The 27,550-nt window shown below is 49.9% G+C and overlaps 1 protein-coding gene across 3 annotated transcripts in view; it reads right to left on the minus strand.

Moving 5' to 3' along the window:
- LOC144937917 (glycosyltransferase family 92 protein F13G3.3-like) overlaps positions 1-27,550 on the minus strand; it is a 134,559-nt gene that overhangs the window by 73,956 nt on the left and 33,053 nt on the right. For all 3 annotated transcript variants that reach the window (XM_078865523.1, XM_078865525.1, XM_078865524.1), the window contains exon 2: positions 13,774-13,860. The gene's annotated coding sequence lies outside the window, so the exon portion shown is untranslated. The remainder of the gene's footprint in view (positions 1-13,773; positions 13,861-27,550) is intronic.

A 27,550-nucleotide genomic window follows, 5' to 3' on the forward strand; every position in this document is an offset into this window, starting at 1 on the left:
TGACGCGCGCTGACGGGGAGGAGCAGGCGTCAGTGCGCGGGTGGGGGTAGTGCTGCTGATTGGCTGTGTGCCGGTGACGCGCCCAGAGGGAGTGATCGGGTAGCAGCGCGGTGTGATTGGTCGGGGAGTGGAAACACGCGCTGAGCGGAACCGGATCGTAGGGATAGCGCGTGGGGATTGGGTAACTGAGGAGCGGTGCCGACGTTGAGGTCCGCATCCGCTCCGTCTCCCGGGAAGAAGGGGTATATAAGGTGATGCACAGAGGAGCAGGGGCAGAAGTGGAACCATCTAAGAATGAAGACGAAGGTGCAGAGATAGAGCCCGGAGAGGAGAGTAATGGAGAGTAATGGAGAGTAGAGGAGAGTAAGGTATAAGTGTGTAGCCAGCGAGAGAGAACGGTCTACACGAGCTGAGTAATGTATAGTGTGTAGCCAGCGAGAGAGAACGGTCTACACGAGCTGAGTAATGTATAGTGTGTAGCCAGCGAGAGAGAACGGTCTACACGAGCTGAGTAATGTATAGTGTGTAGCCAGCGAGAGAGAACGGTCTACACGAGCCGAGTATGCATACGGTGTAGCCAGAGAGAGAGAGGAAGGTCTACACGAGCCGAGTATGCATACGGTGTAGCCAGAGAGAGAGATGCAAAGTCTACACGAGGCGAGTGGAGAGTGTAGCAGAGGCGCAGAGTCTACACGAGGCGAGAGAGGAGTGTAGCCGAGGCGCGGAGTCTACACGAGGCACAGAGAGCCAGCAGCACAGAATCCAGAGTCAAGAGAAGCGCATTGTGAAGAAGAGAGGCCACGCGTTGTATTGTTACAAGTCAAGATTTAATAAAAGAAGTGTGTTCCCGTCAAGGAGTTTCCTGCCGTCATTTTCCAATACTTCATCTGGCGTCAGAAGTGAAACGGGCTTCCAAGTATGGAGACTAGGAAGACCCGTAGGACCCACGGGATTGACCGCGAGGAAGACCTGGACGACTCGGGGCCGCTGGTGGCGGGGGGTGAGGAAGAGGACTTGCCCACGCTGCAGGGTCCGTCGACGGCGCCGGCCGAGCGACCGGGGACAGACGCCGGGCTTCGTGAGGCGCACTCCCGACTGGCGGAGCTGCTGCTCGCCGCCGCGTCCATCTTGGCGGAGATCAGCTCGTCGGGAGGAGCGGGGACGGTGGGGGACATTTTACAAGGTCGCCCCGCAGATTCCCGCCAAAACGAATGGGGGATTCCCGCCATTGCGCCTGGGCCTACTTTTGGCGGGAACGGCGAGCGCCACGTGGTGGTGGGTTCCCAAGCGCGCGCATCGACGTCATCAGCGCGCGAGGGGGTCCGCCATCTTACGTCTGCTGCTGGAGCCGCCATCTTAGACACCGACGGACAGGCGGAGAGGAACCACGAGGCGGATGACTTCATTTTTCAGCAGCGCCTGCCCACGTTGTCAGCCTTCAAGGCGGAAGGCGGAGACTGGGGCCAATTTCAGCGAAGGTTTTTGGCGCATCAAGAGATGTCAGCGTGGTCCGATGCTACGGCGCTGCGGGCATTGCCCGCCATGCTGGACGACGATGCGCTCGCGGCCTTCAGGGCTGCACGGAAGTCGGACCGCTCCACGCTGAAGGATGCGCTGGGTTTGTTGGCCAGGGTCTACGGGCCTCCCTCTACGTGCCGCCATCAGTTCTACGCAAGACGGAAAGCGGCCACGGAGACCGCGCTGGCCTATCGCACGGCGTTGCAGGCTCTTGCTGATGCTGCGTTCCCTCGGATGGACGAGGAGGGCCAAGACGCGATGGTTTTGGAGCAGCTGCTCAAGTTGGCGCAGGACCTGGGGGTCCCTATCAACACAGCTGACGAGATTGATATTTCTTCTTTGAGAGTCGCCACGAGTATTCAAGCGCACGAGGCCCTACAACGGAAGCAAGGCGTTGGTTGCAACGCTGCTGTCGTCGCAGCCCCGGGTTTGGTGGTCGCCGAACCCCAAGTCGTCAGCCCACGAGAGGAGGCGTTCGCCACGGGACGACCAGGGGACTGGAGGCCGGGGGCCCGGTCGCCTCTGCGATCGGGCCGAAAGTCGGAGCAACCAAGATCTACTCCGACCCTCGTCACGTGCTATAACTGCGGCCTCCGGGGCCACGTGGCGTCCGGGTGCCGTGCTCCGCGGCAGCGCGCCATGGGAGCTCGGCTGGACGACGACCGAGAGCCCAAGTCATCTCTACAATCCCCGGCAAGTCGCGGCACCTCACACGCTCGGCCTGTTTATTCGGCACACATGGGACGCCGCGTTGCGGCGGAGGAGGGCCGGTTAAGGTTCGGGGATTCGGTTCGGCGAGGGGGGTTCGGCCGGGACCAGGGAGACATTGAATGGGCGGAATTGGGGCATAGAATTGTGGCTGCTTCGGCGGGTTCGTCCGTTGTTACGGGATCTATTGATGGGATTGAGATTAGGGTGTTAGTGGACACGGGGGCATCGGCAACTATTATATCGGACCTCATTTATAATATTCTTCCGGTCCAATGTCGTCCGCTGCTTCCAGTGGATGTGCCATTTTACGCCGCTAATGGGGGATCGTTGGGCATTATCGGTCAGGTTAGGGCGTCCATTTGCATTGGAGATATCAAATTGTCGGGACCCGTTTTCGTTTCGTCTTCTTTGGCAGTTCCGTGTCTTTTGGGCACTGACTTTTTGGCTAAAATGCCCATTAAAATTCTTATCGATCAACGATGCATTGAACTGCCATCGGGTCGCCGGATTTCATTTTTGACGGGCCCTACTGACATTCGGACGGCGTGCGCTACGATACAAGCGGTGGCGACGCAGACAGTGCAAGTGCCCCTGGGTTCACAGATGTTGATTCCCCTCCGGTTGTGGAAACCATGGGTGAGGGAGGCTTCGGGACAGAGTATGCTTTTGGGTCCTTCTAACAAGGCTGTTGGGGGTCTTGATTTATCGGTGGCTCACACTTTGGTGCGGGCTGACAGGGATCCGTTTGTGATGGTTTTGAACGCGGGGTCGCGACCAGCTGTCATTCCGCAGGGCACCGTGCTGGCTCACGCGGCGCAGGTCCCTGGGGATGATGGGTTGGTTGCGCAGGTGGGCTCGAGCCCCGCGCGGAACGTTGAGCCAAGGGAAGACCTTGAGTGGGTCCATTCGTTATGTGCCGCCTCGGACGATTTGTCGGCGGCGCAGTTGGGTGCGCTGCGCGAGTTGCTCATTGAATTCTCTGATGTATTCAGTAAACATAAGTATGACATTGGGTGCACGGATTTGTTGCACCATCACATTGAAACGGGCGATGCGGCGCCGGTCAGGCTAAATCCCTTCCGACTGAGTCCCGTGGAGAAGGAACATGTTCAGTCGGCTGTTAACGATATGCTAGAAGCCGATATTATTTCGCCCTCCTCTAGCCCGTGGGGAGCGCCTATTGTGCTGGTTAAGAAGCAGGACGGGTCCCTGCGATTCTGCGTTTATTTCCGTCGCCTGAATAAGATCTCTGTGGCTGACGCGTATCCGCTCCCCAGGATGGATGAGTCCCTCGATGCATTGTCTGGTGCGCGATATTTTTCGACTCTTGATTTGTTATCGGGGTTTTGGCAGTTGCCGCTCGACGAAGAGTCGAAACCTAAGACAGCATTTCGGACTCCAGGGGGGCTGTTCCAGTTTAACCGGTTACCCATGGGACTTCACTCCTCTCCAGCGACGTTTCAGCGACTTATGGAGCTGGTTTTGTCGGGCTTGCAGTGGGATACATGCTTGATTTATATGGACGATGTCATTGTTTTCAGTAAAACGTTTGAGGAACACCTCCGGCGATTGAGAGGGGTGTTCTTGCGAATGCGATCGGCTAAGTTGAAATTTAAACCGGCCAAATGTCACCTCCTTCGTAGGTCCGTTAGATACTTGGGTCACATTGTCGATTCTTCGGGGATCTCCACCGATCCCGCGAAGACGGATTGTGTCGGTTCGTGGCCGACACCTACGTCCGTTTCCGACGTGCGTAGTTTCATCGGGTTTGCTTCTTATTATCGGCGGTTCGTTGAGCACTTCGCCACTATTGCAAAACCCTTGCACGCTCTAACGGCGAAGGGAGTGAAGTTCAAATGGGGACCGGAGGAGGAGGCCGCGTTTCGCTCCCTCCGGGACGCCTTGGTGGGTGCCCCACCCTTGTGTTATCCCGATTTTGCCAGTCCCTTTTTGCTGGACACGGATGCTAGCAACACGGGCATTGGGGGGGTGCTATCCCAAGTCGTTGGGGGTGTCGAAAGAGTTGTCGCCTACGGTAGTAGGGTGTTGTCTCCGGCGGAGCAGCGCTACTGTGTCACCCGTCGCGAGCTGCTTGCCATTGTTTTTTTTGTGCAGCAGTTTAGGCCATATCTTTATGGTCGTCACTTTACAGTCCGAACGGACCACGCGGCGCTACAGTATTCATTGAGGGTCGCCCAGCCCTCGGGCCAGTTGTCGCGTTGGTTGGAAGTCCTCCAGGACTATCAGTTTACGACTACGTACCGTAAGGGGTTGCGACACACGAATGCCGATTGCTTGTCGCGGTTGTTGCCTTGTGATGAATGCGCGTGTTTGTCGGGATCGGCGCGCTGTAAACCGACGCTTGCGGGGGAGATGGGGGCACTGGCTGCGACAGCGGGCGCACCGATCGGGGATGATTCCACTGCCTCTCAGGGTCGGGACTCGCTGCTCTCGCTGTCGCTCAGCGAATGGGGCCGCCTCCAGATGGCGGACAGCTCGCTGCTAGCATTGCGCCGCAAGGTTGGGGGTCCCGAGGGGGACCAGGAGCGTACCGGCTCCTATGTACTTGAGCAGGGCGTGTTATTGAAATGGGACAGTTTGTCCCGGCGGAACGCACTCGTGGTGCCTTCCGCTGTGAGGGGGAGGGTTGTCTTGGCGGCACACGAACGCCTCTTGCACTTGGGAGTTAACAAGACGCTTGCCCTGCTTCAGCGTGACTATTACTGGCCGGGAATGGGAAGTGATGTGGTGCATATTCTGAAGGGGTGCGTTGAGTGCGCCAGGCGTAAACCACCGGCCGTGGCAGCTAATCCACCGCTGCAATCTATTCAGGTCTCGCGTACCAACGAGCTCGTTGCACTCGATATTTTGGGGCCCTTCCCAGTCACGCCGAGAGGGAATAAATATTTGTTAGTGGGGGTCGAATACTTTACCCGATGGCCTATGGCGTGGCCTCTCGCTAACCAGTCGGCAGCGGCTGTGACGGATGCCTTCGTCCAGGGCTATGTCCTGGACAAGGGGGCTCCCGAACGCCTGCTGACCGACCAAGGTAAAAATTTTTCGAGTAAATTGTTGCAAGAGGTGTGCGATCTGTTGGGTACCAAGAAGGTGCGTACCTCCCCGTACCACCCGCAGACTGACGGGATGGTGGAGAGACTCCACAAAACCTTGACTTCCATGCTGTGCCAGCAGGTGTGCGAGGCACATGTAGATTGGGACCTGCAGGTCCCGGGAGTCCTTGCCGCGTATAGAATGGCCCCCCATGCAGCTACGGGGTTTTCCCCATTCTATTTGATGTACGGTCGGGAAGCTGACCCGCCAATAGAAACGCAACTTGGCCTGTCCGCTCCACGAACTAATTCTAATTTGGCAGAACATATTAAGTTTAATATTCACAAGCTGACAGAGGCGAGGGAGGCCGCGCGGCTTAATTCGCGGGCTCGCCAAATTGCTAATGAACGGTTGCGGGCACGGAAGGTGTCCATGCACGAATGGAAACCAGGTGACAGGGCCTGGCTGCATTGCCCTCAGGCACCCTTGGCTACGTCGCCTAAATTGTTGAGACCGTGGAGGGGACCCGTGGAGGTCGTGCGCGTTGCACGGCCCCAGTGCGTTCAGATAAAGTGGGGAAAGCGCCGTTGGTACGTTCACCCCTCCCGACTGAAACCGTTCTCGCCTCCATATGGCCTCCCCTTGTGTCGTGATGGCCGGGCGTGTGACGTGACCGGCGACCCAGAGGGGGAAATGTCTCTGCCTGATCCACACGTATTTTCGCCTGATCTGCTCCCAGGTGTCTCGGAACTGACAGCTGCCGATCACCGGCGGCCGGATCTCCGCGGCGGGGCCGGCCCTTTCAGGCCCGTTCCGCGCCGTCTGGAGCAGCCGGAACCGCCGGACGGTCGTCAGTGTCCCGCCCCATACGATGGACCAGCCAGACGGACTCGCGCCAGGTCGTGCTACTTTGCATGACCTGCCTCGTGAGGAGTCGGGGCAGTTGGAGCGCCTCGTCACTGCGTGTAGTCGCAGGGACGTGGGGCGCGTTCGTTTCGAATTTGCTCGTATCGTGTTATTGTTGACTTTTCGGGTTCATTGTCAATCTGTACATAGTTATTCTTGTTGTTGTTGTTGTTGTGTTATGTTACGGGGCACACTCGGGGGGTTACGGGGTTTTTTTTGTTGGTTGTCGTTTTATCGTCGCGGTTGGTTGTTGTTAGCAGCCGGGCCGGCTGCGAGCTATGTGGGAGGGGGTGATGTAGTGGTGATACGCGCTGGGTGTATATGTCGTGTGCCAGCGCGTATGTACGGGTGTGTGTGTGGTGACGCGCGCTGACGGGGAGGAGCAGGCGTCAGTGCGCGGGTGGGGGTAGTGCTGCTGATTGGCTGTGTGCCGGTGACGCGCCCAGAGGGAGTGATCGGGTAGCAGCGCGGTGTGATTGGTCGGGGAGTGGAAACACGCGCTGAGCGGAACCGGATCGTAGGGATAGCGCGTGGGGATTGGGTAACTGAGGAGCGGTGCCGACGTTGAGGTCCGCATCCGCTCCGTCTCCCGGGAAGAAGGGGTATATAAGGTGATGCACAGAGGAGCAGGGGCAGAAGTGGAACCATCTAAGAATGAAGACGAAGGTGCAGAGATAGAGCCCGGAGAGGAGAGTAATGGAGAGTAATGGAGAGTAGAGGAGAGTAAGGTATAAGTGTGTAGCCAGCGAGAGAGAACGGTCTACACGAGCTGAGTAATGTATAGTGTGTAGCCAGCGAGAGAGAACGGTCTACACGAGCTGAGTAATGTATAGTGTGTAGCCAGCGAGAGAGAACGGTCTACACGAGCTGAGTAATGTATAGTGTGTAGCCAGCGAGAGAGAACGGTCTACACGAGCCGAGTATGCATACGGTGTAGCCAGAGAGAGAGAGGAAGGTCTACACGAGCCGAGTATGCATACGGTGTAGCCAGAGAGAGAGATGCAAAGTCTACACGAGGCGAGTGGAGAGTGTAGCAGAGGCGCAGAGTCTACACGAGGCGAGAGAGGAGTGTAGCCAAGGCGCGGAGTCTACACGAGGCACAGAGAGCCAGCAGCACAGAATCCAGAGTCAAGAGAAGCGCATTGTGAAGAAGAGAGGCCACGCGTTGTATTGTTACAAGTCAAGATTTAATAAAAGAAGTGTGTTCCCGTCAAGGAGTTTCCTGCCGTCATTTTCCAATACTTCACTTGTGCCTTTGTTTCCTTGATGGGCGATTCAAATGAGCCACGGTGTCCGGCCCCGACAGCGTCGTTGTGTATTTTAATCACGTGATGTCAACGAGGAGGATCGTCCTGGTGGGGATGTCTCAGAAGGTGACTGGGGCACCTTCTGAGACATCCCCTCCTGTCTGGGGGGGGGGGGGGGTCGAGTCAGGGGCCTGTCTGGGGGGGGGGAGGGGGTCCAGTCAGGTACCATGCGTGGGGTTTTCTCCGTGCGCTACAATTTTCTCCCACATATGAACACTTACAAATAGACCGAACACATTCCTGCGGAGGGAGCTGGTAGGAACGTTGGGTTGCTCGGTCAATGGCCAGGGTCAACGGCGGCGTGGTGTATTCCGCAAATATGCCCGACTGTGAGGGCGGGCACAAGCCGGCGTGAGTAGGTTAAACGTTGAGTTTTATAAGGGCACCACGGGGTGACCAGCCCCTCCCCACCCAGCCCCGCCCTCCCCTCCCCACCCAGCCCCGCCCTCCCCTCCCCACCCAGCCCCGCCCTCCCCTCCCCACCCAGCCCCGCCCTCCCCACCCACCCAGCCTCGCCCTCCCCACCCACCCAGCCCCGCCCTCCCCACCCACCCAGCCCCGCCCTCCCCACCCAGCCCCTCCCCACCCTCCCCACCCAGCCCCTCCACACCCTACCCACCCAGCCCCTCCCCATCCAGCCCCCCCCTCCCTCCCCACCCAGCCCCTCCCTGCACGACGGACGGACACAATAATCCCCTGTGGGCTAGTGTAACCAGGAGGTTCCTACCAGTATTAGTCATACAATACTCTGTCTAAATTATTATTGTAGTTCCCTCTTCCAACTTGTACAGTGTGTGACAGAATGTGTACAGTATAAATATCTGACCATTACTGAAGCAGCTTAGGATGGCTTTCCATATAAGATACAATCAATGCGCTCTATAATTATGACTCTTTAATTATAATGGCACTACCTACTCACCTTCAAATGTACCTGCAAATTAGGGGCCTATGGAGGGGGGAGGGGGGGGTTAACCCAAACGCGTACGCTTGCGTATGGGGGGGTCTACTGACAATGTACGCATAGGAAACGGGGGGTGTGGGGGTGAAGCCTCGATAATAATTTGTCTACATTGGCCTTCAAATGAGTTAGAAGGTCCGGAGGTGGACTATCTGTTTGCTTAAAACACGTTAATATTATTAATCCTTGTTCGTTTCTGCGTGGATTAAATATCGGCCATTCTATAGGATTCGGGGGGGGGGGGGTGCGTCAGGCGTACGTACGCAGGTGGGGGGGGGGTGTAAAAAGTCCGCGTGCGTACAGGGAGGGCGGGGGGGTCAAGTTGACATATTTTTTTGCGTACGGACTAAATGGATGGCCCCTTATGCAGCAAAGCCTGAAGCTTCAATGTATAGAACTTACTATACTTAGAATTAATTGTCAACTTAAAGAGGATTTTGTTTAAGAGTGGAGATTATCCGTTCGCAATGTTTATCACTCTGGGTTGAAGTTTTGAAAATCATGTTTTTAAAATGTTACTGTAAAATGCTGTTCAAAACATTTCCTTCCGATGAAAAAAAACCCAAACCACAATTTGAACGGTTATTGTTACGACACATTCAAGCCAACGGTGTTGCTGTTCCTTGCTAAAAAAAGGTCATTGTGGGCATCACGTTGCAGGCACTGAGACTACGTGATAAGAATTATTTTATGACATCAAGAGTGGTGTACACTAAACCGAGCAAACTCACTCAGAATAACAGTGGCCAGTGTCGGCGCCGTCAGATTGAACTCGCTTGAAGTTAGCCCAATGCTCCACTCTGGATTAATCAGAATTCCCTATGACTTGTACAAAGAGAGCAGAAAGTTTCAATGTTGAATATCAATAAAAGGACTCATTCGACCACAAGAGGCCGAAACCCGACATGCAATCTGTAATATCTGAGTAGGCACATTGTGTTTGTTTTGGGGAGCGGGTGCCGGGTCAGTCCGTGTCACGCCGTGAAATGCAATGCTTATTGATTTTCGCTCGACTTGGTAGAATGCTGAACAAGCGTCACGCTCAAGTCCGCTGGCACCGACGACATGTCTCCGTCCAGCTGGGCATCACAACATCACCACGTTGTCCGCGCAGCAGCAGTGAGGCCACGCACGTGCCGAGCGATCGACTTCAAAAATAATTTTCGGTGGATCGCGGGTCGGCAACGCAGAACTACAGGGTGGAGTACTTCACCGCCATCGCTTACGACACGTGGGGGACTCATCTTGCGATCGCTAAATGGCAGTTTTCTACCATCTCCTGCAGACAAAAAGGGCATATAATGTGCACCGAAATTACCTCCTGTTTTGCAACTTTTGTTTTTTCCCACGAGCATATGAACCTGGCCCCATAACGTGTTCAATCCATGTGCACAACATTAATTAATTATGCGCAAACTTCTCCTTGTATTGTACGGCTAATGAAGAACAACGATTAGGGATTCAGTTGTAAGTCATTGCCATGCAATTGCTTTGAGAGTTGGTGAATTTCAGATACGTACAACCACCTCCAAATGAACACCCCGGGCAGTGCGAAAATATACGGTCTGTGGACCATATAAACACAGTAACATATGCAAACCGGCTCCTACTAGCTGCCGAGGGCACTGCTTGTGCGACCCCGTCGATCCCTAAAAATAGCGTGTCGTCGCAAAAAAAAAAACACGCCCATTGATTTTTAAAGTAGCGCATGTGACAAAGCTTTGCCGAGGGCACTTCCCTTATCGATGGCCAAATTGATCATTAAATATTACCTTTGCGAGAAACACATTTTCTGTTAACCAAGCACAAATGATGAATGTTTTGGAATCCTCAACTGCTGGCATAACAAGCGGGTAAATAATTACGTGACAGTTCGAAGCGTCATTTCGTACACTCCGTGTGGAGGTGCAGACGCTTGCACACGAGGCCCAATACTGGCAGCCGCGTTGTCCACAGTTACCTCTTCTCCTCTCTTATCCATTGGCATCTCACTAGAAAAAAACTATAGCCAATTACTTTACATCTGCAAGCCTTTGATATATATATGCACAGAACTCTGAAAATCATAACTAGAATTATCCAGAGCATTGTGGTGCCATGCAAATTCACTTCCTTGGCAAGGGTCCGCAATGGTTTATAAAATACAGAGTAGAGGGGAAGAAAATTCCCCCCTGATGCGGTTTCACTCATACTCCATAAAAAAAGTTATACACACATTTATTTTTTGGCAGGATTTGGTATGTGTGCACAAGCGATTTTTTTTTACATGAGCTAACAGGAAATTAGGTTACTGCAGATGAGAAATTACACATTTTAATCTCTGCTCGGATGTAATTATACTTTTATGGACTGCAGTCTAATCGTTGAACCCAATAAACTGGCAATGTGGCTTGAGAGCAAAAAAGAGGAAATCACCAACGCCATTCGTGTTTTCAAAATCTTGAGTCATCACTTTCCCATGAAGCATTCCGCAAAGGGAGGCACTGCAGTGCCCCCCTGTTTTATACGAGGCACCTATCATCATCAGCCATATCTGTGCAATGTTGGATGAAGGTCTTCCCAAGGTGTAAACATTAGCATGGTTGGCTATGTATGGTGCCAAAGGGCTTCAACAATACATACATACGTACATGCATACTAACTACATTTTTGTTATCAGTTAAGGCCCACTGAGCTACGTAACTCTTTATCATAAGCGACCTGGCCGGAAATGATAACATCAACGAAGTGGCTTATCACGTGGACATTTATAGCAGCCAAATACTCTAGACGCACATTTCTAAATGTGGAGGGGAAAAACTGGAGGACGCGGAGAAAAATCCACACGACCACGGGGAGAACGTGCAAACTCCAAACACACATGCGTCAGGGTCAGGATCGAACCCACGACCTCATGTATACCCAGCAAGGTAGTTAACATCTCGCCACCGTGGCACCCTCCATTGCAGGATCAACATCTCTCGCGATTCGCCTCACTGCTCTCGTCGCTCTCTGCCTCCATGGCGGTCACTGCTCGCTCCTCTGTCTGCCACTCCACCGTTCGTCTTGATCGCCAGCCATGTTCACTCACAGCGATGCGTCCTGCCCAAGCCCACTCACTTTTCTTAACAGACACCGGCTCTGCATTTGTTATCCGATCCATGCGCTCCTCTTTCTGTCTCCCCCTATGCTTCTTTGTGCGCTTTTCCAGATTTCATTCCATTTTCTTCAAGAATTTCCCTGTTTCAGATCCGTACGTCACAGCAGGTGAAGTGCACTGATTAAAAAAAACATTTCCCTTTAGGCACATTGGTATGGTGATTTTCATCACCTATGTGCATGGGTAAAGTACCCAACGATGCTCGTTATTTTGAAGAAAGACTTTTTCGAAATCCATCTTTCTCACATCGTTTTTTGGCCTCTAAATTGTTTGTTATCCTGTTTCCAATGTTGAGAAGGGGCAAGCGCATTGGCAGCGTTCACAGGGGACAGCACATTAGCACGGATGGCTACATACGGTGCGAAAGAAGTTCAACATATATACATACAACTGATGACTCATGGTCAAGAAAAAGCACGAAGTGGCAGTCTCAAGGAATGGATCGCATGGTGGGGGAGGGGGGAGACATTGATCAAGGTGATGGAGCGATCAGCTCGCACAGGTGGATGAATTAAATCTCAGAACCATGACGGATGGCGACAGCTTGGGAAATAACTCGTCCTGTGGAGGCTGACGACGATTAACTGACATCACACTGTAAAACTTAAAGCTCAAAAATAAAATTGCAAAAGAAGAAGAATCAAAGTAAATCTACCGATGATTGATATCTCTTGCAGTCGTGTTGATACAGCTCGGCCAGAAATACGGGAGACTCGCTGCCGTGAGGCCGCAGGATTTCAAAACGGTCAGTGCCATCGTGCCATCGTCCCACCGAGGTCGGCTTAATCAGCACCACCAAGGGGTGGGAAGTCAACGCTGGGGCGTCCCTCAAGGGAAACTCGGCCCCACCAAATTCAGGGGAGATTTTAAACTCTGCCTTGGGGCCCAACAAAGAAACGAGCTAAGTTTGAGCCTGGGGGTTACTCCGAATGCGTTTACATAAGTAGGGAGCGATCGCACAACAGATGTGTCACAAACAATGTTTTAAAACGTAAAAGCATTCGACTCGTAGAACCAGAATCACGTGGCTCTCATTGGCCATCGCCCCCGTCACTTTTTGGTGGAATGACGGCCGTTTTAGCATAAAATCAGGCAAACTCGGCATTTTGCGATTCACGTGAGGGTCCACTTGATACAAAAACACACCCATTCAGCCACCACTCACGTTCTGTGCAGTAATAATGGATGGGGATAGGGGCGGTTGTGGTAAGGAAGGGGAGGATTAGGGCGGAGGCAGCGTTGAGCGTTGGTCAAGAGTTCACGAGCAATTGCAGCATGGTTCCGCCATCGCGTGAAATCGGGCCAATCCCGCTGGGGGGGCCACGCTCGCGCAGGAAGCGCCGAGAGATAGCGACCCGCCATTCCGGCCCTAAGCTGCGAGCACGCAAGCTGCCTCCCAAGCATGAAACCAAAGTCTGCGTGAATCAAACGCAGGACACTTTGGTTAACCATAAATGATTCCAGCCAGTGTAATGATTCAAAGCCATCAGCTGCACTCGCGCCGTCTGAATAATAGGTCAAGGCGAGCTGGATTCGCTGACAACAGCGCTGTGGAAACGCAGCCCCTGACTTACGGATCACACGATGTTATGCAATGTACCACAGGCAGCCCTTTGCTGTGCAGGGGGGCCCGAGTCTTGCCAGGTAAAAATACCGCGTGAGTCTGGGGGATGTACCGAGCCACGCTTTGCCATCCACCGCCCATGGTTTGCTTTTTTTTGCAGGGCATTGCCCTCCTCACTGCTTGTATGAACGCCGAGCACAACAAGTGCAGAGCTCGTGCAAATAAATAGCAGAAAAACGGCCAATCAAGCGGTTGTGTTTCACTCCAGCACTGTACGTAGCTCGCAGGCCGATAATAACATGGGGATGTGGTGGTGGGGGGAAATGGGGTTGCCTTTTTGCGAGTACGTCTTGTGCATTGACCTGAACGCGGGTCGACCGCGTAAGTTCTCAATTCTCAGGGAGGAGGGAAGAGGAACGAGTGGGCAGGCGCTGCGTGGAGGCGCTGGGAGCAGCGCGCCGCGGGGTTCTTTAACAGCAGCTTGCGTCGACGTGCGGTGGAAACATCGTGTCATAAAGCGCACGCCCTCCACACAAGAACATCAACCGGCAGAGAACATGTCGGCAGGAGCAAGGGGCTGCTCGACCGATGCTTGTGCCCGGCGCAATTTACGCACCGGAAATGTGGCTCCTTTCTGAGGGCGGGTGCTCAGTCACAGTGCCAAGTGGTCCAGGCCAGCGGAGGACCCACGACCCTCCCGCATCTGTAACGAAACACACTCACACTATCGGTCACTGTGTCGGAGCCAGAGGTCGCAAACAGGTTTTGATTCCTTACCCGTACCCGTACCCGGCCGCACCAGGGTCGCAAATAGGTACCCGTACCCGGCCGGGTATGGGTAGCCGTTCCCTACCCGTACCCGTACCCTACCCGAAATGAGTGACAAACGGCTACTCACCAGTGACTCACGGCCTACCCGTACCCGGCCGCACCAGGGTCACAAACGGCTACCCGTACCCGGCCGGGTACGGGTAGCCGGGTATCGGGTAGGGTACGGGTATCGGGTACCCGGTTGCGACCTCTGGTCGGAACTCTTGACTTGCCTAAATTATTGACTTTTGGGCTGTACTTACAACAGCAGTAGTGACTGAACAGTCGCACAGTGTCTGTCCTCTTGGTAGTGTCTATGCTTCAAATGGTATGGCGTGTTGTCCAGCACAATGTCTGACGTTGAATTCCCTTAAGAAAGTTTGACGTCACGCCGAACATCACTCCGAACAACAAGCGGCACAACACAAGAACACATCGGACACTTAATTCACGAGAAGTGAATGGTTAAGCGTTGTGATTTTTTGTTGTTTGGAAAACATGAAGTGTGTGAACATTGAGGGCGCTTAATTGATTTTGTCATCCAATATTAAACCGGGTTGGCATTTAAAGAAAAAATTGAATTTTTTGCCCAACCCTGACCCGACAGCCTACCGCTGACCTTTTTTAACCTCAATTTTATAGCCAGACATCAATTTCAAAAACCTTTTGTCTTCATGAGGACCTGGAGAGAAAGCGAGATGGTGTCCACTGTGTGCCCTCACGAGCAAGCCAGAGACGTACAATTAAATAATGGGGGCTTTTTTCTAGCCGTTGCCAGCTCTGCTAAACGTGTACACGTTAACGCTGGGGTGCGAATTATTTTAAACCTACAGCCCTGTATAGAGATCCCTGTTGAAGTCACATGTAAGCCAGTGATATTTCAAACCAATCTTTTGCTACTGCGTATACACAGCTCCGTGCCCTTAGTGCAACACTTTATAAACCAACGGAGCGGAAACAAATACGTGGCGGCTTTTTCTTTACAATCAATTTGCGCATATTTAGCGGAAGTCTATTGTACCATTGCGCATTGGAAAGAGTCAACAGGCTTCAAGATTGACAAACAAAAGGGCCAAGCGACACCCCCACTTTGCCGCTCGTCGCACAATAACCGTGTCCGGGCAACGCTAGCGAACTCAATCGATGTGATCTAACGCCTGCGGAGCGTCAGCGCACGGGGGTTGCAAGACACGGAGAGACCTGGACGGCTGTGCGGATCTTGAAGGGTTAAAAAAAAAAAGCAGGCCCAGAAGGAGGCATGGCCGTACAATTTTGATTCACGGCACGGAGCGCCGGACCTGCCTGCCTGGACCAGTAAAGATCACAACGCCATAATAATGGCCACACATGCCATCGACCAGGCCGGGTCCAGTATTACCCCTTCATTATACACGCAGGAAAGGGGAGCGAGTGTCAGCTCGCCTAAAACATTTGTCATTTTGGGCAGACAATGGAGCGATACCTTAATCAATATCGCATATTTATCCGTTTGTATTATTTGCAATCATTTTTAAAGCAGTAAATTCGGGTCGTTTATAATGGATTTAAAGCAGTTAGTTACTTACACTTTACGAGCAGCTGATGAGACGGAATATTAAATGTGTGCTAATGGACTTGGTTAATTATGAATCTTGTATTAAAAAGATATGTTCACGAGACCAAACATAAATAGAAATGTAATTATTATCCGTAACGACGAAGGTATATAAAGAATGTGATATCAACATTCGTGCGCCACTTGATTCTGTGCAAAATAGTTTCTTCGTTTTGCGCCGCATTGCAAATGAGAAATATTTCAAGTGCTGCTGCTGCTGCTACCGCAGCAGCAAGCTGGCCGGTAGGGTGATTCATGCTTTCTGCGCAGCGAATGTAAATTTCCAGCGTGCCTGGCATGCTTCTGCCTCCCGTTCCAGCGATCAAGTATTTTTTTTCAAGACGTGTCCTTCCGCACACTGCACACGTATTAATGTATTGCGTAGAAGACGGGGAAAACAAATTACCCTCCCCCCACCGGTTATGTATCGACACCGAGGGAAATTTAGAAGATGCCAGGCATCAATTTACCGTGTGCGTTGCGAGGTGGCCAGGTGGCCCAAGTGATCACGAACACCGAGTCAGCCAGCACTGGCGAGTTCCCAGGCCGCACCGATCGAGTGAAAACCGGTTTCTCACGGTGTGCGTAATTGACGGCTCGACCCCATTCACCAATGACCACCGCACGCGAACCGAGATCAATTATCTTAAACCAGGTTCTTCACTCAATTTGGCCAAAATTCAAGCAATTTCTATAATGACACGTGTTGGTTTTAGTGTCATGCGACAAACATCACCCCCTACCCACCTCTCCAACACGTACACAGGTGGTTCCCATCGTGCCACCTCTTCACCTCTCGCGGGCCCTTCTCTGACACGAGGTGGTGGTGCGCGCACCGCTCTGACAAAATTCTGAACGAACATTTCACTGCCTCCTGTCACGTGATGCCGACAGCACCGTTGGAGTAAAACCGGGGTGGATTGGGATTCTAAGTACGTATGTATATTGAACTTCTTTCGCACCGTACGTAGCCAACCGCGCTAATCGGAGGTGCGGGGGAACGCCAACAAACTAAACACAAAAGGCGGTTTTCAATAAATTGGTTTTCAATGTAGAACGTTATGTGCGTACATATATATACTGTACACATATATACACATTTCACGTCCAGAACATATACCAACTTCCGATCCACAGTCTTGTTCCGTAATATGGTCTCAGAAAATACTTGATGAGGATGTAACCGACATGACAATACGTTAAAGGGCCTCTCTAGAGCTTCTCCTTTCCGCCAGCAGCGTTGTGCGAGAGCAACGTCAGGGCTACACAACTTTGCCTTTCATGTCGGTGTCTAATTTGTGAAAATCACTGCGTTCCTTACTGGGGTTTTTTTGACCGGGATACAAATGCCAAGTAAATTAAAATATAAGCCCCACGGGGGCCACTGATCAAACTTGTTGATCAGTGGGCCTCTATAAACCCACGTTGAGAAATCAACGATTACTGCTCCTGCGTAGTATATTAACGTTAGATTGCGAGCGATACGTCATTTTCCTATTAAGCATTGCAGAGTGGGTTTTAAATCAAGTGCGATGGCATCGGATTAGTAGCTACAGTCACGCCAGTGTGATTTCAGATAGATATATAAAACAATACCAGCAAACGCGTTGACTTCAAATAATTGAGTAATTTAAATGCAAGCGTTTCCCTACTTCGATTATGATTGATAGGCCTCGGTGTCGTGAGAGGGGGGGGGACACCTACAAACTTGCCCCGATAACAGTGGAGAATGACACCTTTGAAAGGGAATACGCAGCCAATCACACACCAGCATATGAGAGACAAGTAAATGCACCTTAGCTCTACATTAAATATACATGCTGTAATCACAATTTTAGTTTATGTTTTTCCTCCATTAATGAGTGATCAGGCTATAAGACCATCAACTCGCTATAATCGAGAAACCAGTTTAATCACGGGTGTCTTGAAACCAAAATTCGAACTGAGGACCTCAAGACGAGCCAGCTCAGTACTCTGATCGCTGAGCCACCCCATCATCCAGCCACCAACCCACCCCGCCACCCAGCCACCAACTCACCCAGCCATCAACCCACCCCGCCACCCAGCCACCAACTCACCCAGCCATCAACCCACCCCACCACCCAGCCACCAACTCACCCAGCCACCAACCCATTCATATACCAACCTGCCCAGCCACCAACCCACCCAGCCACCCAGCCACCAACCCACCCAGCCACCAATCCACCCAGCCACCAACTCACCGCACCACCAACCCACCATTCATATACCAACCTGCCCAGCCACCAACCCACCCCACCACCCAGCCACCAATCCACTCAGCCACCCAGCCACCAACTCACCCCACCACTAACTCACCCCACCACCAACCCACCATTCATATAGCAACCTGCCCAGCCACCATCCCACCCAACCACCCCCAAGCTGCCCAGCTACCAATCCGCCCCCCAACATCGGTCTGTTTCGACCTTCTGCGCCCGAGAGCTTGCGCTAAATCCATAATCACTGATTGGCCTTGTCAGGATGAAATCACACGATTATCAGAATGTATAAAGAGACAGATCCAAAACGGTTAGAATGCCGAAAGTTGAACAAGCGTAAAAAGCGGCTTAGAGGCCAGATGCAGAATACTAAACATCGGAGCAGAGCCTATGTGCCGTAAATTGTAACAGCACATATGGGACAACATATACCATCGGCCTAAGATTTCTGGAAATGTTTAAAGTTTCCCTGGGTGCTAATCTGTTTACTCGTTTCAATGTTATCGCTTTTATTATGGACAATTGATTTATCCAGTGCACCACTGGGAAACTTTCCCGCACAGTTTGGTACCGAGATAATAAATAGCGTCGATGCAGGCGGCCGTTTATTTATGCTTTTACACATTTACCTGGCACCCAGAACCAACATTTATCATTCATCACATACAGGAGTGAGTATAGTACGTGTGCTTCGAACAAAAAAAACACGTCATGTAAATTATTTTTGCTATTTTTCTTCTATCCCCGCTGTCGTTGGATGCGGTGAATTGTATGCACTTTAAGTGATACACGGGACAAGGAAAGCGAATTTTATCCTTTTCAACGCAGTAGTTCATCTGTGGCCAGCCACCACAAACATAAGGTATCTGTATATCACTAGATGGCAGTACTTGCCACAACGGCACACCGCCGCCGAGTTGGGCATCTAAGTGGGGGTATTGAGAGTGGTTCAGAAATTTAGCGGTTATATAATGCAGTGAGTGGTTCGTACAACGCGCTATGAATCCGCATGGGACCCGAGTTTAATTGCTATCCACGCGATTAATATCCGAACACCACATCTCGGCCTCCTCCCAACCTTTCATCACCCTCACTGACCAGGTTGGTGAAGTATGGTAACACAACCCTCATCACTGACATGGCATTGGGAGGGCCTTCATCCAGCAGTGTATTGACAGATGTACATTATTAATCATTGTTATTATTTAGTCGGGTGCTGGTATACAGATAGGACTTTATAATAACTTGTAATTTTCATTTTTTTTTTAAACGTCTAAATTACATTGAAGAAAACAATATTTAAAGAAACGAAATACGTGAAGCTGTTTATCTTTCACAGAAAAGTTTTCCATACAGGAGCACCGAGACCATTTCTTGAGGTACGGCGAAAACGTCTCGATCCATAACGCCGATGTTTGACTTTGCTCCTTTAGAAGGCAAAAATGGTGATGACAATAAAACGGAATTTGATAACAAGTTGCACATATGCAGTCGCACCTGATTTAGTTGGTAAATGATTAATTCTCCATCCTGTTAGTAAATGGTATGAAATGTACATAGTACAAAATATAAACGCAAAATTTTACTTTTTTTTACCAGGTAAGGCCCACTGCGATTTGTAGCCCTTTTTCAGAAGCGACCTGGCAATCAAAAATGATCGTTCAACCAAGTGGCTCATCACGTGGACATGTGCAGCAGCCAAATACTCGAAACGCATGTTTTTCAATGTGGAGGGAAAATCCGGAGAGAAATCCACGGGACCACAAAGAGAGAAACACACACACTCCAAATCTACAGCAGGCATCAGTGCAGGCAATGCACTCACGACCTCCCGTATACCAGACGAGGAAGTTCACATCTCTCAAACCGCGGTGTTCTTTGCATTGACAATTTTCAGCCGCGAGCCCACATTGGTTGCCTTCATCAGCCACCGGACAGTTTCATCCCCTAAAGCCGATGGTTGCCTGCAGATTCCCAGCAGGAGACGTGTTTTTTTTCGTCTTTTCTGGGACCCTAACCACTTGGGGATATCTCCAGTGGCTACCACAGTGCTGTCGGAAACATGCACGTCAAGACTTACCTCCGGGTCACATTTTCAAGACCAAATTCAAAAGGCAAACAAACTGAAAGCATCCTCAGCACCCGAGGATTTTCATTTATGCGTCTCTGACATCACTTAGCAGGAGAAAATACGAATTTTCTGAAAGCCGCCTCTATTAATTCGAGCTTCGCGCTTTCAAGCCGACTGGTTTTATGGTTAAGCCTGCAACTAATAGCGTCCGCTCTCGCGATTTAGGAAGCACATCAATACCATCTCTCTTTCGGCTCGATTGTTGTGTTTTCTCTCTCTCAATCATACGAGATTTCACGAAATTAGCTTCTCGCTTCGTCGACATCGTTATGTGTCCGTGCATCCACGCGTCACCACCTCCCCCCCCACCCCCAATGCCGTGGGACATTGTGACTAATTGTCCAATTCATTACGATCGATATTAATTCTCCCCCATAAACATAACGGCGGATACTAACAATGCGTAATGTATTAAATAAATATATATTAAACTAACTTGGACTTTAGAAAACAATGTCATCCACAGCATAACTAATACTTCACCAGCGAATGCAATTCACAAGTTATATACTCTAGCATTTGATAATATAATATACATGGATATTATTCAGTGCAGTAACACCTCGTATATTCAATAAAGTTTCGGTATAACGACCTTTGCTTTTATTACCATTACTTTAAAATGGAAAGCTCAAAATTTTGTAAAAAAATGAATACAGCGATTTAATGAATAAATAAATAATTACATGCCTATATGCTATTTTATTAATAAGAAAGCATATGTTATAAGATATGGATTCTTGAGCATTGCATATCGCAATGTTTCTTTTATTTATGTTAGTTTTTTTAATTTAACACTGGACAGTATAAAATATATTATTTTCAACATAAATTGTCTTTGTTTACAAAGATGAATGGAAGTGTTTATGGTATAAAATAAGTAATATTTTAAAATACTTTTTTTTAAGCACACTTTAATGAAATGTACCGTACGAGTAATAGCAGAACTCCACGACTCCAGGAAGTGGTCCCGAGGCTTGCCATAACGTAAGGGACCAAGGTGATTTACAGCCAACGTCCGTTGACCGTGGACAATGAGACCCAAGCCGAAACATAACATATAAAAAATTATGTTTAAAAATATACTTTTTGTAATTTTTTTGAATAGAATATAGTATTTTCATCAGTATGACATAAGTATACCAAGTTTGCAGTCGATACCACATTGGTAATTGGGTTAGAATTGAGTTACAAGATTTGAGGATACGACAACGACAACAGAGTGAGTTAAATAAAAAGTGTGTAAATGATAAAGTTACGAAGGCTGGGAACGCATCCTCATTGTAGTAATGTTATAAATTATTCAGTAAACGAAGTTTCAACATGCGAACAAAGCTCCAGGAACGCATCAACTTTCGTAAAGTGAGGTATTACAGGACAGGGACTCCTCTACTTCCGAACAAGTTAGGTTCCAGGTCTGTTCGTAAGTCGATTTGTTTGTAAGTCCAACTTTACTCCTGTCGATTCCAAACATGTTGCACGGCGTGTACACTAAACATGGGGAATGGCTTTAAAAGTTGTATAGAGTAAAACCTTGGATTGCGAGCATAATTCGTTCCAGAAACGTGCTTGTAATCCAAAGCACTCGTATATCTTCTTGGTTCTTTCGGTAAAGTCATGTAGAATGGAAATAATAAAAAATAAAACATAATAAAATAATTCTCACGACGTTTCGGCCACAACGCAAGCAGCCGTCCTCAGGTGAAGGAGGACGGCTGCTTGCGTTGTGGCCGAAACGTCGTGAGAATTATTTTATTATGTTTTATTTTTTTTATTTTATTATTTCCATTCTACGTGACTTTACCGAAAGAACCAAGAAGATGAATCCCTGCAGTCACGAAAGCTTCACTCGTATATCAGTTGTGATCACGTGACACTCGGCAGACAAAGCGTATACACGTACTACTCGTATTGCAAGACCTCGCTCGTTTATCAAATTAATATTTACTTTTAAAATGTGCTCGTCTTGCAAAACACTCGCAGACCAAGTTACTCGCAATCTAATGTTTTACTGTAATCTCCTGCAGATGTAGATGACACTGGTTCTTCATGTTCTGCAGATGTAGATGCTAATTAACTTTGGTGCTCGTATTTCCTCTCTACTCTCTTCAAAAACGTTCCAAGAGATGTCTCCACAGTCGCTCTCTTCTTCTCTTCATAAATCAACTTGTAACAGACGATAGCATCGCGAACAGCTGCTGCGACACCTTAGTAAACCTTTCAGTGCTTGGGTGCTGAGACTCAAGAAAAAAAGCCAGTGCCTTCTCAATCATGCGGAAACCTTCAGCCAGCTGCTCGGTGTCGAACCCTTTGGGTTGCTCAAGTCTCCTGGTTCCTCCTCGATGACCTCCACGCTGTGCGACACCGAACAACCGCCACCGTCTGTCGCGCGGCGGTTGAACTTACGACTCTCGGTCCGGACAGGCAACTGGACACACGGACAGGTTTGTTCTTATCTCTGAACGTTCGTAAGTCGAATGTCTGTAAGTAGAGGAGTCCCTGTACTACGTTCACAGGGGAGAGCAATGGCGCAGTGGTTAGCGCAATGCACTATGAATTCTCATAGGACCTTTTTTGCCAGTATCAACGTATCAAAAATAAGAATAGGTTTTTGCCCTTTCTGGATACAAAAGAGGTGTTCAAACACCAAATCGATGCCTTTTGCAAGGAATCAAGTCCGCATTAACCACACACAGTACTCGTGATAAGGCTGTCTCTGGAGTAGGCCAATCCGTTTCGAAGACAATGCCATATATTATCAGAGCATGTTTGTTTGCATGTTTAACACAATCACGTGTGGTAAATGCCGACTTGATTCCCTGCAAAAGGGTTATATTTGGTGTATGAAAATCTTAACACCTGTTTTATTGCCAGAAAGGGTAAAACCTATTCTTATTCCGCACTATGAATAATCAAGCGCCCCGAGTTCGATTCAATCGGTCCCCCCCCTCCAACTGCCTCAAAACGTCTTCATGCAAGTTGCAAGCAAGGTAAAGTATGCCCCAACAACCCCCATGGCCAGCGCGACGTGTGGGTAAGTTGGCATTCGCCCAGCAGTGTATTATGATTCTACGTTGGTATATATATGCCGAAGTTCTATCACACTGTACGTAGCCAACCGTGCCAAACACAAAAACCAGTTGATAATTGTTTTTTTACCCTTCTATCTGGCAGCAAAACTGAGACATTTTTACAAGGAGTCATGTTTGCATAGACCACAATACCTGCAGTCATAATGCAAACAAAAAGACATAACTCTGATAATGTATGCACTGTCCTTGAAATTGATTGGTCCACACCCGAGACAGCTTTCCTTAGAGCCTAGTCTCACATGGTGTTGGACCAGATGACGCCAAAAGGCGCACAACTCAAAGACAATGCACCATCAGTGTATGAGAGCTCGGGGCAAGCATCTACACTATGGGAACCTCATTTGCCAGTAAAAATATGATAATTGGTTTTTTACCCTTCTATCTGGCAACAAAACTGACACCTTTTTACAAGGAGTCATGTTTGCATAGACCACAATACCTGCAGTCATAATGCAAACAAAAAGACATAACTCTGATAATGTATGCACTGTCCTTGAAATTGATTGGTCCACACCCGAGACAGCTTTCCTTAGAGCCTAGTCTCACATGGTGTTGGACCAGATGACGCCAAAAGGCGCACAACTCAAAGACAATGCACCATCAGAGTATGAGAGCTCGGGTCAAGCATCTACACTATGGGAACCTCATTTGCCAGTAAAAATATGATAATTGGTTTTTTACCCTTCTATCTGGCAACAATCAATTTCAAGGACAGTGCATACATTATCAGAGTTATGTCTTTTTGTTTGCATTATGACTGCAGGTATTGTGGTCTATGCAAACATGACTCCTTGTAAAAAGGTGTCAGTTTTGTTGCCAGATAGAAGGGTAAAAAAACAATTACCATATTTTTACTGGCAAATGAGGTTCCCATAGTACAAAAACCAGTTGTAAAGAAATTCGTTATCAATGTAGATTTAAAAGTGCATAGCTCCAGTGGCTTCCTAATATCGTAAGGAAGAGCGTTCCAGACGGTTGCAGAAGCGCATCTGCGTGCGATGCAGCGACCGTCTTCGTTCGCCGACTAGCCAAAAGCCGCTGCGAGGATGACCGGACTTCACGTGATGGTTTGTACTCCTTGAGGAGATCGGCAAGGGAGTGTGCTTCATTTGTGTGTAATGAGTGTGACTTTATAATGTATTAGTTCAGCAACCTGAAGCCAGTGCAGCTCAGCGAGCACGGGACAGACATGGTCTGATCTTGCAGTACCCGTCACGACACGTGCCAGAGAATGTTGTACACGCTGCAGCTTGGTAATGTTTTTGACAGATGTCCGAGTTGCAATAATCGAGCCTTGTCAATACTATGCTGCACGCCACCATGTTGACTGTGTCACGACTCAAGTGGTCAAATGTGCCGTAGAGCCCCGACATGAAAATTGCTCGACCCGACTATATTTTGCACGTGGTGATCAAACAACATTCTGGTTGAGTATGGTGCCGAGGCTCTTTAGATGAGTAGAGCACCGAATCCTGAAGTCTGTGACTGCCACACCTGATCTCTCCCACAAATCTTTTTTGCCTGAGCCTGAGTGCCAACCAGCAGAACCCAATTCTTTTCTGGATTAAGCAGCACTTCGGTTTCATGCAATCACACGTGCACCGCTTGCGTGCAATCTTCGAGGTCACCAAGGATCCCCATATCTAACTTTGACTTCACTGCGGTGTACAATTGCGTTGGTAAAGGGAGAACCCAGAACCGATTCAGATATCAATTGCTGCTGGGGCGTGCCGGGGACAGTAATCAAACTCAGGTTGCCACGTGCACAGATATTCTAGGGGTCCAGCAATCTGAGGGATGCTCTTCAGGTCACGATCATCCCCCATTTCCATGAGAGGCAGGATCACACGGAATGCCATCCGGCAAATGGGACGGTAACACGGTGAAATATAAACAACAATTAACCAGCAGGGCGGTGCGTATTATTTTAAATATGCGCACGGACCGCATAGTACACCCAGGGCCCTTTTGTGGGAACGCGGGAGAGGATTAATCACGGCCGTGCGGCGCCATCACCGCTGCCCGTTTGACGTGTCCGTCAGCGATCGGGCAGAGCGACACCTCTGGATGCAGGCTGTGTCACAGCCTCAGCGCAGCGAGGAGGAGATAGGTGCGAATGAGTGGGCAATCGACACCCTGAATGCGGTACGAGCCAGCGCTGGCTTGGGTAAAGCATGAGGGATGTCTGGAAAAAAAAATCTAGCCCACTCCGCCGGATATTGTTTCTGCCATCGTACACGAATGTTACACGTTTTTTTTTTATTTTTAGCGTCCGTGTTTTGGAATTGTAAGAGTGCAGCATTTAAATGACAGATCGTATAATAACAACGCAAGCACGGGAAAGCTTCAACGGTTGCTGAAGCACATGTGTATTTTAAAGCATGTTTTACGTGTCAAAAGGAAGTTCAAGTCTATGCAGGGCCGGATAAAGATGTTGTAGGCCCCTGGGCTACAGGTACTGTGAGGCTCCCAGTAATATTTTCAAAAGGAAAACAAAGTTAAAGAAAAAAACAATACATTTTTACAAGGCTAACAACAAATAAAAATTCAGCATTCACAAATGAATAACGTTTCACTTAATCTCTGGAGGCCGCTCCAGCTGGCGGAGGCCCCTGGGCTGCAGCCCCTAAAGCCCCGTGCCTTAATCCGCCCCTGAGTCCATGGGCAAAGAAGAAATCATCATTGTTACAGTTTAATAATAATTATGACATTTATAACGTGCCAGATTGTGCAGGCAAGTCAACAACTCAGAGGCGCGGAGCCAAGCTCAGGGCTGCTCGATATCGTCACCAAACAGCCTTTAGATGTTGCTTAAAAGTCAGAGTGCATTTGATGTTGTGGATGTGCAAAGGGATAGAGAGTACCACATCGAGGGGGGCGACAGCAAAGAACCGACGTGAGGCTGTAACAGTTCGAGACCTAAGCGTCCGAAGGAGATTTTGAGTGACGCTGCGGAGGCTTCTACCGTGAGCTTCCGTGCAAGGCGAGAGCAGTGAGGCGAGGTATTGTGGGGGGGACCGGTGGTGAAGGCATGCCGACAAAGGTAAGCGATTTGATCATTTGTCCTGCTGACAAAAGGGAGCCTATGAAGAGTACGGAGAGCGGTGCCCGAGTCGAGTCGTAGACGGTGGACACCAAGGCCAACACGAGGAAGGTTGTTCTTTAACCATTGCAATTTGAGGATGTTGCTTGATAATGACTTGGAGAGAATGGCTTTGCAGCAGTCGAGGCGAGACCCGACTCTAGTGCAGGCGAGGGTGTTGGCAATATAGATGGCAATGAGTGGACGCGGGTGACGAAGAGCCTTGCGATGATAGTTGCAAGTTGTGATGATTTGGTTGACGCAAATGTCCAGAGGCGAGGTGGAAGAATCCAGAGTGACACCAAGGAATTGTATGCAGTCCATAAAGGGAATGATGGCGCCGGCAATGGCGATGTTGAGGAAAAGAGAGGGTGACAAGAGCCATTGCCGGGTGCCAATGAGTACGGCCTTCAGATGTGGCTGCATTTAACGAAAGATCATGCGACCAGGAGCAGTTCTGCAAGGTGCACTCGGAGACATTTTATAATTCCTTGAGCATTAGTGGGGTTTATTGACGTGTACAATAGAATGTCATCAGCACAGGAGCGGTATTTAATTCCAAAACTATGAATAAGTCGGCGCGATGGGGGGATGTGTAGACTTCAAACAAAAGTGCTCCAAGCACGGAGCTCTGGGGTATCCCGCACGAGTGCTTTATGATAGTGGATGTGGATTCACCTATTTTAAGAGGAGATCATCTCGGGCCAAATCGTACGAAATCCATTTTAGTGTAACGACAGGGTGCCAATCTGTTGACCAGTTGGGATGATCACAAATATGGGTGCGTTATATAAGAACCAACGACAAGGGAAGCATAATTGGGTTAAAGGCGGGGTCAGTCAGGAACAGAGGTCGCAACCAGGTACCCGATACGGGTACGGGAACCCGTTTGCGACCCTGGTGCGGCCGGGTACGGGTAGGACGTGAGTCACTGCTGAGTAACCATTTGTCACTCATTTCCCAACGTCTTGTCTCTTCTCACAATTCAAGTTCCTAGAATCAACCCACCCACGCCTGCAACATGGCTTCATCCCAGAGGTCGCAATCGGGTACCCGTACCCTACCCGATACCCGGCCGGGTACGGGTAGCCGGGTATCGGGTAGGGTACGGGTACGGGCACCTGTTTACGACCCTGGTGCGGCCGGGTACGGATAAGGAATCAAAACCCGTTTGCGACCTCTGGTCGGGAAGCTCCAGGAACCTGCTCGAAGGTTCTTGAAGGAGGCGTGGCCAGAGGCAGGGCCGGAGGCATGGCCAGAGGCATGGCTGGAGGCGGGGCCTGGCCATGCCAGGAAGTATATAGGGGGGACGAGACAGAAGGTTCAGGGCTGTCGTGGGGTCCCGGGTCTTGGCTACCGTCGCTGTCTTCGCCGTCATCTCTCTTCATCATCCGGCCGCATGGCCGATCCTCTGCACGGCTCCCATCGTCGCCATCGCTATATT

Source organism: Lampetra fluviatilis, chromosome 20, assembly GCF_964198595.1.
Source record: "Lampetra fluviatilis chromosome 20, kcLamFluv1.1, whole genome shotgun sequence".
Taxonomy (NCBI): domain Eukaryota; kingdom Metazoa; phylum Chordata; class Hyperoartia; order Petromyzontiformes; family Petromyzontidae; genus Lampetra; species Lampetra fluviatilis.